At 35.8% G+C, this 15,271-nt stretch overlaps 1 long non-coding RNA gene across 1 annotated transcript in view; it reads left to right on the top strand.

Annotated features, from left to right (window-relative positions):
• The window catches only part of LOC134759183 (uncharacterized), a 133,709-nt gene extending 119,921 nt beyond the window's left edge, over nucleotides 1–13,788 (top strand). Inside the window, exons 4-5 of the long non-coding RNA XR_010135123.1 lie at nucleotides 12,058–12,197; nucleotides 13,565–13,788. This is a non-coding gene — a long non-coding RNA (uncharacterized lncRNA). The remainder of the gene's footprint in view (nucleotides 1–12,057; nucleotides 12,198–13,564) is intronic.
• The last annotated feature ends 1,483 nt before the right edge of the window (nucleotides 13,789–15,271 follow it).

A 15,271-nucleotide genomic window follows, 5' to 3' on the forward strand; every position in this document is an offset into this window, starting at 1 on the left:
GCAACGGGTTGATGTATTCAAACTGCTGGGAAAATAAACACTATATTAAAAATTCTGTATCTAGAAAAACTATCCTTAAAAACATGCAGAAGAAATTAAGATGTGTCTAGATAAATATTAAGAGCATTTTAACAAACTCTCATAAGAACTTTTAAAACAAGCATTTCAGGCTGAAATAAAAGAAAAAGAAACAGTGGGAGCAACCCATATCCATACAGAAACATAAAGAGCTTCTGTAAAGGTAACTACTTTGGCAAACACAAATAACATTATAAATGCATTTTTATTTGTAGCTCTATTTTCCTATTTTTAAAGACATCTGCATAAGCAATAATTATAAAACCTTGTTGATGGTCTTATAATTATAAAGAAGTAATTTGTATGATAATGGCATGAGAAGGGATAGGGAAATATTATATTTTGGCAAAATTTCAAACAATATAGAAATTAAGTTGATGTTAATCCACACTAGATAATTTGAAGATAAGATGTGTATTATAATTCTCTGAGAAAGCACAAAGAAAATAACTAAAAAAAAAGTAGTATACATACAAGAAATTAATATACTAGAGAACAGTAATGGGGAAATTTTAAAATTGCATGAGTCATATGGAAAATAAAAAGCAAAATGACAGATGTAAAACCCACTTTATTAATGATTACATTAAATAAAAATGGGCTAAACACTCCATTCAAGAGAATGTCAAAATAAATTGAAAAAACATAATTCAACTACATTTTATGTACAACAAACACACTTTTAAAACATAAATAGGGTGAAAATAAAAGATTAAAAAAGATGTATCATGCAAAATATAGTCAAAAGAGAGCTGAAGAGGCTATGCTAGTATTAGACAAAATAGTGTTTAAGCAAAAAATATTGTTAAAGAAAAAGAGACATTTTATAATAATGAAAATGTCAATAAATTCAGAAGACATAAACATTATAAACATACATGCATCCAACAACAGAGCCAATAAAACATATCAATCAACAATAGTCAGGATTGGAGAGAAACAATTCACAAATAATAATTAGAGATTTCCATACCCTACTTTTAACAATCGATAGAAAAAGGAAGCATATTATCAATAAGGAAATAGAACACATAAACAATAATGTATGTCTGGTAGGTAGAATAATTAATTCTTGAAGATGTACACATGCTAAACTCCAGAATCACTGTTTTTATTATGTTACATGACAGGGGAATTACGGTTGAAGATAAAATTAAGATTGCTAATCAGTTTACTTTAAGATGTATGATATGCTATCCTGGATTATACACATAGGCCAAATATAATGTATTAGTTAGTTCTCACATTGCTATAAAGAAATATCTCAGACTGGGTAATTTATAAGGAAAAAGGTTTTAATTGACTCATGGTTCCACAGGCTGTATAAGAATTATGGCTGGGGAGGATTTGGGAAATTTACAATCCCGACAGACAGTGAAGGGGAAGCAGGCACATCTTACATGGGCAAAGCAGGAGAAAGAGAGAGAGGGTAGGTACTACACACTTTTTAAACAACCATATCTCATACTAACACTATCAGGAGGACAGCCCCAAAGGGGAAATCCACTCCCATGATCCTATCACCTCCTACCAGGCCCCACCTCTGACACTGGGGATTACAATTTGACATGAGATTTGGGTGAGGACACAGACCCAAACCATATTATTCTACACTGACCCCTACCAAATCTCATGTTCTACTTACATTGCAAAATATAATCATGCCTTCCCAGGAGTTCCCCAAAGCCTTAACTCATTCCTGCATTAACTCAAAAGTCCCAAGTGCCATCTGAGACAAAGCTAATCCCTTTTACCTATGAGCATGTAAAATATATTTAAAAAGTTCATTACTTCCAAGTTAAAGTGAAGGTATAGGCATTGGGTAAATACTCCCTTTCCAAAAGAGATAAATTAACCAAAAGAAAGAGGCTACAGACCCCACGCAAGTCCAAAACCCCGCAGGGTAGTCATTAAATTTTAAATCTCCAAAACTATCTATTTTGATTGTATGTCTCACATGCACTGCACATTGCTGAAAGCTATGGGCTCCCAAGGCCTTAGGCAGCTCCACTTCTGTGGTGCAGCAGAGCTCAGTCCCCGAGCTGTTCTCAAAGGCTTGTATTAAGTGTCTGTGGCTTTTCCAGGTGCAAGATACAAGCTGTTGGTGTATCTACCATTTTGGGGTCTGGAGGATGGTGGCCCTATTCTCACAGCTCCACTAAGCAGTACTCCAGAGAGAACTCTTTGTGGGGGCTCCAAACCCACATTTCCCCTCCACACTGCCCTAAGAAGAGGTGCTCCATGAGGGCTCCACCCCTGCAGTAGGCTTCTTCCTGGACATCCAGGCTATTCCATACATCTTCTAAAATCTAGGTGGAGGCTCCCAAGCCTCAACTCTTACACCCTGCATACCTGCAGGCTTAACACAACTCTTACACCCTGCATACCTGCAGGCTTAACACCAAATGGAAGCCAGTGAGACTTACAACTTTCACCCTCTAAAGCAGCAGCCCCAGTACCTGGGCCCTTTGAGCCATGGCAGGAGCTGAAACAGATGGGATGCAGGCAGCAGTGTCCTGAGGCTGCGCAGGGCAGTGGGGCCCTGAGCCTGGCCCCTGAAACCATTTTCCCTTCCTAGGCCTGTTGGCCTCTGATGAGAGGGGCTGCTGTGAAGGTCTCTGAAATACCTTCAGGGCCTGGTTTCCATTGTCTTGGCTTTTAGTACTTGGTTTCTGGCTATGCATATTTTTGCAGCTGGCTTTAATTTCTCCCCAGAAAATGAGTTTTTTTTTTTTCTACCACATAGCCAGGCTGCAAATTTTCTAAACATTTACACTCTGTTTCCCTTTTAATATAAATTCCAGTTTCAGGTCACTCAGTTTGCTGATGCATATGAGCATAAGCTCTAGAAGCTGTCAGGCCATTTAGTGAGTTCTTTGCTGCTTAGAAATTTCTTTCCTCAGTTACCCTAAATCATTTCTCTCAAGTTCAAAGTTCCACAGATCCCTAGAACAGGGGAACAATGCTACCAGTCTCTTTGCTAAAGCACAGAAAGCATGATATTTACTCCAGTTCCCAGTAAGTTCCTCATTTTCATCTGAGTCCTCCTCAGAGTGGACTTCACTGTCCATCTCACTATCAGCGTTTTGGTCACAATCATTCAGCAAGTCTCTATAAAGCTCCAAATTTTTCCTCATCTTCCTGCCTTCTTCTGAGCCCTTCAAACTGTTTCAGCCTCTTCTCGTTACCCAGTTCTAAGGCCACTTTCACATTTTCAGCTATCTTTATAGCAATGCCCTACTTCTGGTACCAGTTTTCTGTATTACTCAGTTCCCACATTGCTATTAAAATATCTGAGACTGAAACTTGGTAATTTATAAAGAAAAGAGATTTAGTTGGCTCACAGTTCCACAGGCTGTACAGGAAGCATGGCTGGGGAGGCCTTGGGGCACTTACAATTATGGTGGAAGGTAAAGGGAAAGCAGGCATGTCTTAGATTGCAGGAGTGGGTTGAGGGGTGGCAGCAGGTTTTACATACTTTTTAAACAACCAAATCTCACAACAACTCTCAATCACAAGAACAGTACTGAAGGGAAATCCTGCTCCCATGATCCAAGCACCTCCCACCAGGCTCGACCTCCAACAATGAGCATTACAATTTGACACGAGATTTGAGTGGGGACACAGAAACAAACCGTATCATATAATCATAAGGGCTCTTAAAATTGGGTAAGGGTAGTACAACAACAGGTCAGAAGGATATAATGTGAAAATTCCACCTGCCATTGCTGGATTTGAAGATGGCAAAGAAAAACATCATGAGCAAGAAGTACAGGTAGCCTGTAGAAGTTAAAAAAATGACAAGGAAACAGGGTATTCCCTAGACACTCCAGAAGGGAGTGAATCCCTGTCAACACATTGATTTTACTCAAACTCTGCCCTTGAACAATTGTTATATATTTGTGTTGTTTTAAGCCACTGAGTTTGTGGTAATTTTGTACAGCAACATTAGAAAACAAATGTGATAACTAGATCTAAAACATCTATACAGCAATCCACCCAACAACAGAATACACACTCTTCTTATGTACATGTGAAACATTCTCCGGGCTATAAAATATGTTACATTATGGACAAATCGATTATAGGAAAAGATTAAAATTATTATATAAAGTGTGTTATTCAACCACAATAAATATGTAAATAAATAATATAAAGATATTTGGGATATTATATATAGGTGGAAAGTAAACAGCAGCATTCTAAGTAATCAACAGGTCAACTAATAAAACATAGGTAAATTACTAAATAATTTTATATGAATAAAATCATATAGTAAAATTTATGTGATGTAGTAAAAGCAGTGCTTAGAGGATATTTATGACTCTCAAAACCTATATTATAAAATCAGAAAGGTCTCAACCCATCCACCAAATTTTCCACCTAAAGAAACTAGAAAAATAAAAGCAACTCAGCCAAAGCAAGCAGAAGAAAAAAAATAATAAAGAGTATGATGTAAAAGTGTTGCATTTTCTTCACAACCTCACCAGCATGTTATTTTTTGACTTTTTAATAATAGCCATTCTGACTGGTGTGAGAAAATATCTCACAGTGGTTTTGATTTGCATTTCTTTAATCAGTCAGTTCAACCATTGTGGAAGACAGTGTGGTAATTCCTCAAAGACCCAAAAACAGCACTTCCACTCAACCCAGTAATTCCACTACTGGGAATATAACCAAAGGAATATAAATCGTTCCATTGTGAAGACACATGCATGCGTATGTTCACTGCAGCACTATTCACAATAGCAAAGACATAGCATCAACCCAAATGCCCATTGGTGATAGACTGGATAAAGAATATGTGGTACATATATGCCATGGAATAGTATGCAGCCATAAAAAGAATGAGATCATGTCCTTTCCAGGGACATGGATGGAGCTGCAGGCCATTATCTTTTGCAAACTAACACAAGAACAGAAAAAGCAAATACCAAATGTTCTCACTTATATGTGGGAACTAAGTGATAAAGACACATGGACACATAGAGGGGAACAACACACACTGGGGCCTTTCAGAGGGTGGAGGGTGGGAGGAGGGAGAGGATCAGGAAAAACAACTAATGGATACTAGACTTAATACCTGGGTGATGAAATAATCTGTAGAACCAACCCCCATGACTTATGTTTACTATGTACAAACCTGTACATCCTGCACATATATCCCTCAACTTAAAATTGAAGTTAACAAAAGAGTACAATGAAAAATAAATGAAAGAAAGAATAAAAGCACTAGAGAAATAGTACCAAGAAGCTATTTTGTAATAGATTGTCTAAGAAATAAAGAGAAAACCTCATACTATTGAAATTATGAAAGGCAGAACATGAATGCTGATCTTATAAAATTGCATTAGATTGTAAGATAATACTATAAACACTTGCTTGAAAAAAAAAAACTTCAGGCCATGCACAGTGGCTCACGCCTGTAATCCCAACACTTTGGGAGGCCGAGGTGGGCGGATCATGAGGTCAGGAGTTCAAGACCAGCCTGCCCAAAGAGAAACCCCATCTCTATTAAAAATACAAAATATTAGCCAGGTGTGGTGGTGGGTGCCTGTAATCCCAGCTACTCGGGAGGCCTAAGCAGGAGAATCACTTGAAACCTTGAGGTGGAGGTTGCAGTGAGCAGAGATCATGCCATTGCACTTCAGCCTGGGTGACAGTACAAAACTCCATCTCAAAATAATAATAAAAATAATTTTCAACCCAAAATGAAATGGACAATTCCACAATAAACTATTGAAACTAAATGATGAAGACATTCTAAAGCTGAATAAGCTTATAATAAATACAAAATAATTTTGTAATTAAAAAATACTTTGCACAAATTACGGCCAGGCCAGATGGTTTTACTGGTGAATTCTATTCAACATTTAAAGAACACACAATAGCATACCTTAACTATTCCAAAAAAGGGAAATTCTAAACTCATTCTAAGAGGTAATTATTATTCCAATAGCAAAACCAGAAAAAGGCATGGAAAAAAACTCCACACCAACATTCCTTGTGAATATAGACATAAAAATTCTCAACAAAATGCTAGCAATAGATTAACATATAAAATAGATTATACACCATGGCCAAATGAAGTTTTTCTCAAGAATGTTTCACCATCTTAAAATTAACCAGTACACTCTATAGAATAAAAGTCTTAAGATACTTAGAACTACAGAATCTTATCAATACACATAGAAAAATCATTCAGAAAAAGCCAACACATTTTTCATGTGAAAACACTCAACACATTAGGAATAAAAGGAAAACTCCTCAACCTGTTTAAGGATATTTAAGAAAAATGCACAGATAACATCATACTTAACAATGGTGAAATATTATGTATTTGCCCCCTAAAGTGAGGATAAAGACAAGATGCCCACTCTTGCCAGTTATATTCAACATTGTATTGGAGGTTCTAGCTAGATCATTAGGTTACGATAACAAAGAACAAGGTAAGTCAGATCAGAAAGGAACAATTAAATTGTCTCATTTCACAGAATGGCATGACATTCAATGTAGAAAAATCTAAGAACACCAAAAAATTACTATGAGAAGTATTATACACATTCAACAAGGTTGTACAATAACATTTTCATAAATGAAAGTTAATTGTATCTCTATAAATTGTTAGTGAAAATTATAAAAATGCAATGAGAACACATTTGTGTTTCAGTAGAATTATAAATAAAAAAATACATAGGAATAAATTTAACAAGAGAAGTGTAAGCCTTAGACACTGAAAACTATAGCGTATTGTTGAAAGAAATTAAAATCTACTAAAATGGCAACACATTCCACATTTATAAATTGAAGTACTTAATATTGTTAAGATGACAATACTCCCAAAATAATCTACAGCGTCAATGCAAGCATTAATAAAATCATAGCTTTTTTCTAGCATAAATTGATAAGCTGACCTTGAAATTTATATAAAATTGCAAGTAATTCAGACAACTCAAAACACCTTTAATAAAAAGAAAGAATAAAGTCAGTGGGTTCACGCTTTCTTATTTCAGAACTTACTACAAACTAGCAAATGACATTAATCAAGATACTGTAGTACTACTATAAGGATGGACATATTGATCAATGGATGGTAACTGAAAAGTTCAAGAGCCTATACATTTATTATAAACTGTTATTTGACAAGGTACAAGATAATTTAATGGTGGGGAATAATCTTTTCAACAACAACAAAAAAAAACTGGTAGGACCAAAGGAGGGGTACAGGCAAAAAAAAAAAATTAGACCCTGTTCTCATATCATACATTAATATCAACACAAAGTGAATCATAGACCTATACATAAAAGCTAAAACCATAAAACACGTGGAAGAAAATGTAAATTTAGTGACCTGAGCTAGGTAATGCCGTTTAGAGTATAAGTGATAAAAACAATAGATCAATTGGACTTTAGCAAACTTAAAAATTCTGTATTTAAAGGGCACAATAAAGAAAGTGAAAAATCAGCTCATGGAATGGGAAAAAATATTTATAATAATATATCTAATAAGGGACTTACATTCAGAATATATATTTTTAAGTCCTATAATTCAAAATTAAAAAGACAAATAATCAAATTAATAATGGGTAAAATAGCCGGGCGTGGTGGCTCATGCCTGTAATCCCAGCACTTTGGGAGGCTGAGCTGGGTGGATCACGAGGTCAGGAGATCGAGACCATCCTGGCTAACACGGTGAAACCCTGTCTCTACTAAAAATACAAAAAAATTAGCCCTGCATGGTGGAGGGCACCTGTAGTCCCAGCTACTAGGGAGGCTGAGGCAGGAGAATGGCATGAACCAATGAGGCAGAGCTTGCAGCGAGCCTAGATTGCGCCACTGCACTCCAGCCTGGGGGACAGAGTGAGACTCTGTCTCAAAAAAAATAAAAAATAAAAAATAAAAAATAAAAAAATAAAATAATGGGTAAAATATTTGAATAGTGATTTTTCCAAAGAAGATACACAGACGGTCAATAAACACATGAAAAATGCTAAGCCTCATTCATCATTAGGGAAATATAAATCAAAACCATAATAAAATACTTTTTCATACCCATTAGTGTGGCTAAATTTTAAGAAGAACAATAATAGTAAGTGTTGGCAAGGATGTAAACAAATTAAAACCTCATATACTGCTAGTGGAATTTTAAAATGATACAATCCTTAAGAAAACAGTTTAACTGTGTCTCAAAATATTATATATGGAGTTTCCACATAACACAGTAATTTTATGCTTAGGAATATATACCCAAGAGGAAAAAATGTATTTTCACAAAAACACCTGTGCACAAATATTCATAGCAGCATTACTTGTAATAGCAAAAAAGGTTTAACCATCCAATGTCCACCACGCAGTGGATGGATAAACAAAATGTGCCTTATCTATATAATAGAACACATTATTTAGCAATAAAAGGAAATCAGGTACTGACATATTCAAAACAGTTTTGCCTAGAATACCTGTAAAAACAGCAGTTATAAATGACTAGATATTTTATAATTCCATGTATATGAAATGTTCAAAAAAGACAAATGCATATGGAAAGCAAGTAGATTAGTCTACTAAAGTTAGGGGAAGGGGGAATGAGAAGCTTAACCATCCAGAGGGCCTTCTAAAGACAAGTCACCAATGTCTAACTGAAGCGGTCCAGTGCCTCTGCTTCATAGCTGTGTTCTTTTCTATCCCTTTCATGAAATTTGCCAATAGAATTAGATTTTAGAATTTTTTAATAGGAATGTCTTCTATTTACGGTAAGTATATCAACTGGCTGCTATCAAAGTTTCATATATACATTGGATTCTTTAACCACTCGGAGTTTAAGGGTGCCTACTACCATTCATTAGAAAATCAGTGTGTAACTTTTGACTCCCCAAAACTTTCTTAATAGCCTACTGTTGAAGCTTTACTGACTACATAGTCAATTAACCATATTTTGTATACAAATATATACTGCATTTTTATAATAAAGGAAGCTAGAAAAAGAGAATGTTATTAAAATCTATTCATTAAATGGATGTGGGTCACCATAAGAGATCACATTGAATAGATTGAAGAAAAGCGGGAAGAAGAGGGGTTGGTCTTGCCATCTCAGAGGTGTCAGAGGTGGAAAAAAATATTCATATATGTGAACCTGTATGGTTCAAACCCGTGTGTCTGTATGTGTGTGTGTGTTTACATATATATACACACATATATATATACATACACACACACACATATATGGAAGTTTATTGCTCTCTTGTTAAACTATTTTAATATTTCCTAAGGAAATTATTTGCACATTTCATCTCAAGCCATAAACAACTTATTTTTTGTTGTTCATATGATACTTCGTTTATTTCAGCAGTGATGTTTTTACAATTCCCCTTTTAAGGGAATTTTACTTCTGAGAGATTCAATGATTTTCCCAGAGCCAAACACTTATCTGTGATGTACTTCTACCTATCATTTTGTTAATTATTTAATTTAAATTCGATATCCAATTTGGTTACTTCTTAGGCCAAATCCTACCTGATTTTTAAAGTCACGAGTTTGGGTCTCTTGACAATAACAAGGGTTATACATGAGTGAGTATGACTAATACCTGAATAACACTTTCTTATTTCATCTAAGAGAGTTAGACGAAAGGGTTGTTGATATTTGAGAGAAGCAGTCAAATGATTCCACTAACTAGGAAATTAGTAACAATGATAAACAAACAAAATCTCCAAATCCTTCAGAGATTCTAAACTTACTTTTTAGTTACTTGAATTGACAGTGTTATTTTCCAAGTAAAGAGAAAGTGTAACTATAAGAGCGTGAGGCTTTGATCTTGTGCATAAATTTCGTTGTTTTGTTTTTCAAATTTTCTTTTAGATTCAGGGTCCATGTGCAAGTTTGTTAGCTGGGTATATTGCATGATGCTGAAGTTCGGAATACGAATCATCCTGTCACCCGGGTACTGAGCATAGTACCCAATAGTTTTTCAACGCTTACCCCCCTCCCTAGCTACCCCCTCTGGTAGTCCCCAGTGTCTACTCTTGTCATCTTTAACTCTCATTTTTAAGTGAGAACATGTGGTATTTGTCTGTTCCTCTGTTAATTTGCTTAGGATAATGGGTATCAGGTCCATCCACAGGTAAACAACTATTTTTTGACAAGAGTTCTTTTTTTTTCTCAGCAGGAACAGAAAAAAAGGCAATATATTTTTAATTAGGAAAACATGCAAACTACAGTGTAGACTGCCAAGATAGGCATAATGTTATGAAATTATGAGACAAAGAAAAATATGCTGAAAAGACTCCCTTTCTTTTTTAAGTAATTATAAGATCTGTAATGGAGATTGATGGTGAAACTTATCTGGAGGTTATACTTTTAAATTGCCAGATTAAAAGCGGTTATGGAATACTTTTAAAATCTGGATGTATTTGGAGCTCATTTGCTCAGCCCATTTTCATCATAATAGGATTTCAAAAGTGAGTGCAGGGGAAGAAAGTACCCATTACAGAGAGGTCACCTGATCCAGCCCTAATGACAATACCGTATTGTTCCTTTTAGCACTGTCTGGAGGGCTTTGTCCAATCTCATTTGAAATTTGCACACATTTCACCTTCCTCATTATTTTTAGCTTGAATACCTATTTTCTAATGGCAGTAATGAGTAGTCTGCCAACACATTCATCTTCCTCTAAAGATGAAAATAGCAGTCTTTTGGTATGTGGGGCAAAGAGCAGAATTGGTTCACAGTTTCTAGGAGATAAATGAGTAGCTGAAGTTGTACATCTATTTTTGAGTGGAACTCAACTCCCTGAGACAAGCATTATTCTAAGGAAATGAAGAAAACAAAGAGGAGATTCTGGAAGCTAGATAGTGTGTTGTTTGAGCTCTTTCAGATAGCACTGAGGATACCTTGGAACCACAGTCACCTGCATCTCTCCTCTGGTTTTCAGATGTGGAAAACATGGAGAAAACTAACTTTGCTTGAGAGATTGCGCTAATATTTGTTATGTTTCAATGTGTGAAACCATTGCTTCAAAATATGATATCAGTTAGTGCTAGGATTCGCTATTATAAATTAAATCAAAATTTCCCAGCTTTCTTCATTAGTAATTATATCACAGAGATATCAAGCCTAGAAATACTGTAGAAAAATATAAAAGCCCAACAAGATGTCTCTCACTATTTCTTCATAAAGGCCAGCTATAGCTAAGGCATCTTTTGTAGTTATTATTATTTTTTATCATTTGACGGTTTCTTCTGCAGCCTACCAGCAAGAGCCTCTTGGTTCTACAGGCACCTTTTGATTTCACATTGCCATTTTCTCACGACTCAAGTGAGCACTACCATCTGCCGAGGCGATGGGTCCCTGCTAACCACAGCGGTACAGTAGGCACAGGAAGAAGCAAGGTACAGAGAGGTGAGAAGAAAGCTCTGGATAAAGGCACAGACGTTGCTGAGTCTTCCTTTAGGAATATTTTAGACAACATCTTCCACAGGCAGGACTTATCTGTATCTGGCAACATAGCAGATACATACCTCTCATAGAAGATAGCTATGATAATCTGATGATAAACAACTTGGATAAATCAAATCCTGCATGAATTAATGTTAAAGATCAGGGAGAACAGATATTGGAAATGTATGAATAGCATATATGATGAACCAAACTGAATGCATCTACAAAAAAAAATAGGAAATTTTTAAGGAAAGGAAGAGAAATTGATGTCTAGCATTAGACTAATAAGGCCTGATAGCCATTGTGAATCCAACATCAAATGTATCAAAAAATCATACTGTACCCTATAAATATATAAATTTACTATGTGTTAGTGATGAGGAATTTTTGCTCCTTAGTTCAGCTAAAAATGGGTTCTTGTCAGACAACCAGGAAAGATTAGGCACGTGGACACATTGAAGGGTGAGGAAAGCCGAAAAAAAGGAGTACTGCTAATAGGCTCCTTCGTAAAATGGTTTTATGTGTTTTCTCTTCTCCTTCACACAGCATCTCTTATCTGGAGACTGGCTGCTCTCAGCGAAAAAAGAAGGAGTACTGCTAATAGGCTTTCACCTCACAGCCTGAATGCCAGGCCACCACACAAGAACTGAAGAGGCCAGGCTCCTCCCCATTCTCCCAGTGTGCAGGTGGGCCCCTCATCCATTGCAGGCATGTGCAGACAAGACCCTGGGCAGGTTCCCTCATCTACACAAAAGCATCTGATGTAAACACTTGTGGGGTGAGTCGGAGATTCTCTGGGGACCCTCCCTCATCTGACTCCTGCATCTATCACTACCGTTACCTCAAAAACAATAAAAAAGTTAAATTGGCATTTTTTTTAACCTAAAGGCTAGTGTATCTGACAACATACAAGATACATACCTCTCATAGAAGATTAAAAGCTTTTTCCTACCAGGGATTGTGTCTTTCACATTTGTATCATTCAACCTAACACAGTGCTTAGCACCCAAAAACTACTCAAAAAACTTAGCCAAGTGCATTACATTCTAAATATTAAATAAATCACACACATACACATATATGTAAAGCTGTCAAAGACCGATTTCTCTCTTCAGTAAGATTGTCATACATAATAAAATGTAGTAAAAATGTTCACTCATAACTGTCTTCATTCCCTTCTGCTTACAGTTATTTAGATAACAATATTTGTATCCTAATGCCCGTTGAACTCAAGCTAGAAAAATATTGAGTGAAAGATTGAAAAGTGAAATGATTTAAGTCAAAGGAGGGGGGAAAATGAGACTTTAATGAATGTAAGTATGTTAGGGTTTAGGTTTGTATTCTAGAAACAAGCCAGACAGTTTTCTATTGTGCCTATATATTATATAAAGAGCTCTAAAATATGCATAAAGTACTAAGTGTCTTTTGAAATATAACAAGAAAAAAACATTTTGTGTGGCTGGAACAACCACTCAGGTAAATAAGATAAGACTTGAGACTTCCAGGAGACACACTCCAGTAACAAAAGATATTCCTTAAACTGCCCCTATGGGAGTTTATTTGGAGGAGGAGGGAAAAATGAGTAGTCTGAAAAGAAGAATAGGAAGGAGACAGGATAATTGGGGGAATATAAATAGCAGGAAAAACAAAATAGTCACTTTGGAGCACTACCCTTGATACATATCAACTCTGACTATTTCTGTGTCACCCTACCTACCCAAGATTCAAATTCCTGGGAAAGAATCAGGAGATTTCAGATTTGGCTTGGGGAGTACAGGGAGCCTCTACTGACAGTCTTACCAAGACTTAGAGTAGAAGAGAGTTGTACTTCAAAGGAAATTTTAAAAACTTGTTAGCAATAGCTGGAGGAAAGGATGCTGTACAAACTAAGTATCAGATGTTCATTACACATAGTTATAGCACGAAACTATTACTAGTGACTACTTAATAATATCCACATGAATAATGCACTTTGCAGCAGGTTCTGTCTTAAGACTTACCGATATTAACTCATTTGACCCTCACAAAAACTTTCTTTATTCCTCTTTTGCAGATAAAGACACATGTACTTAGAGAGAAAGAGTTGATTTAAAGTTACACAGCTATGTAGCAGCAGAAACAAAATTTGAGTCCAGGATACCTGGCCCCAGAATCTACCTCTACTTCACATGGCTTCTCAAATACATGCTGCCTGGAAAATAGAGCAGCCAGTCTCCAGCTAAGAGATGCTGTGTAAAGAAGGGAAAAAACGTCAAGCCATTAAACCATTTCATTATACCACTTTATTGCATTTATTGAAAGAGTGTTTGAAATTTCATTTCATGAATCAGAATCCAATTCTTGGCCTCAATTTCATGAAAGCTTGGAAGATTAAAAATCTCACTTTTATACATGAAAGTTAAGTTCTTAACGATTCAGTGCATATAATCAAGGTTTGGAGTTTTTCAAAAGTCCACTATCTTCTCCTTCAAAAATCAGAGACTTCAGTGCCTAAATGTAATCAAAAGATTCCTTTTGTCATTTATTCAAAGATTAGAACTTCTTGCTTGAAGTAGGTGAGATCACTAACACCATGTCATTTCAGGTCCCTCATCACAATATTCAATAGAATCACATAATTGGAAGCTTAGCCAAGCATAACAGGCATTAACAGGTGATGGTACAATCGGATACCACTATTATCTTCTTACTTGCAAACCCAGGCCATTTCACACTGGAAAGGATTTATAGTCTCAGAAGGCACAAAAAAAAAAAAAAAAAAAAAAAAAAAAAGCAGCCTGTGAAAAGAGAGTCTTCACAAAGGCAGGGATATCAATACCCTCTAGCAACTGCAGCGATAAGCAGAGTTCAATTTACCCAGGTCCTACGCTGGGCGAAAAAGCAGATGATGTCCAATATCAGCCTTTCATTGGACTGGACCCTAGAACAGGCAAATAGCAAAGCTTATGAAAAAAATAATTTGTGACTAACCATTAAACACTGGCTACATCAATTATCCATTAACTCTCATTTGCTAGCAATGAAATTTTGTTATAAAATGGGACCTGTATTTTGAAGACTCCACTCCCAAATCTGTGGCTTTAAATGAAATAAATCACTGATAACACTGATGCAGAAGCTTAATATTAACTAAAAATAACTTCATTATTTTCTCAAAAACTATTCATCATGGACTTCTATGATCATTATGATCATCTTATTTTTCTATTCCATATCCTATTAGTAGCAGAAAGTGTAGTAGAGTCTTAGAAAATCCATACTTAGATTAAGTATTAGAAAGCCATTTGAGGCAAGATACCTCATCAAAATTATTGCCATATAAAGGAAAGACACTAACCCACATCCATTTGCAGATTCAGCAAATGTCAATGCAGAGAAAAGTCTAAAAGAAAGTCACTATGGGGAAGAGACAATGGACTTAATTATAGTCCAACTTTACAGTAAAGTTGTCTAGTCCGATTAAACAGAGAGAGAGATGCCAAGGTATTATGGTTTCTTTCTATATTATTTACCTCATATGACAAACTTCGAGACGAAGATTAAGAACATTCCTTGTTTATAAAGGAGAGAAAAGATTGTTTGCAGGGAAACTACCAATTTGACAACTGCAGGGACACCACCTAACTGCACACATTTTCAGTCTCTTGTTCAGAGATTGAACAAGAGTGTTTGAATCTCCCTAACAAATTTATTGATTTCATGGTACTTCCTGCCATGCTCCCAAGGAGAAAAGTAACCATTCTCTCTCCAGAAAGGGTTC

The sequence above is a fragment of the Gorilla gorilla genome, chromosome 8 (genome assembly GCF_029281585.2).
Source record: "Gorilla gorilla gorilla isolate KB3781 chromosome 8, NHGRI_mGorGor1-v2.1_pri, whole genome shotgun sequence".
Classification (NCBI taxonomy): Eukaryota; Metazoa; Chordata; class Mammalia; order Primates; family Hominidae; genus Gorilla; species Gorilla gorilla.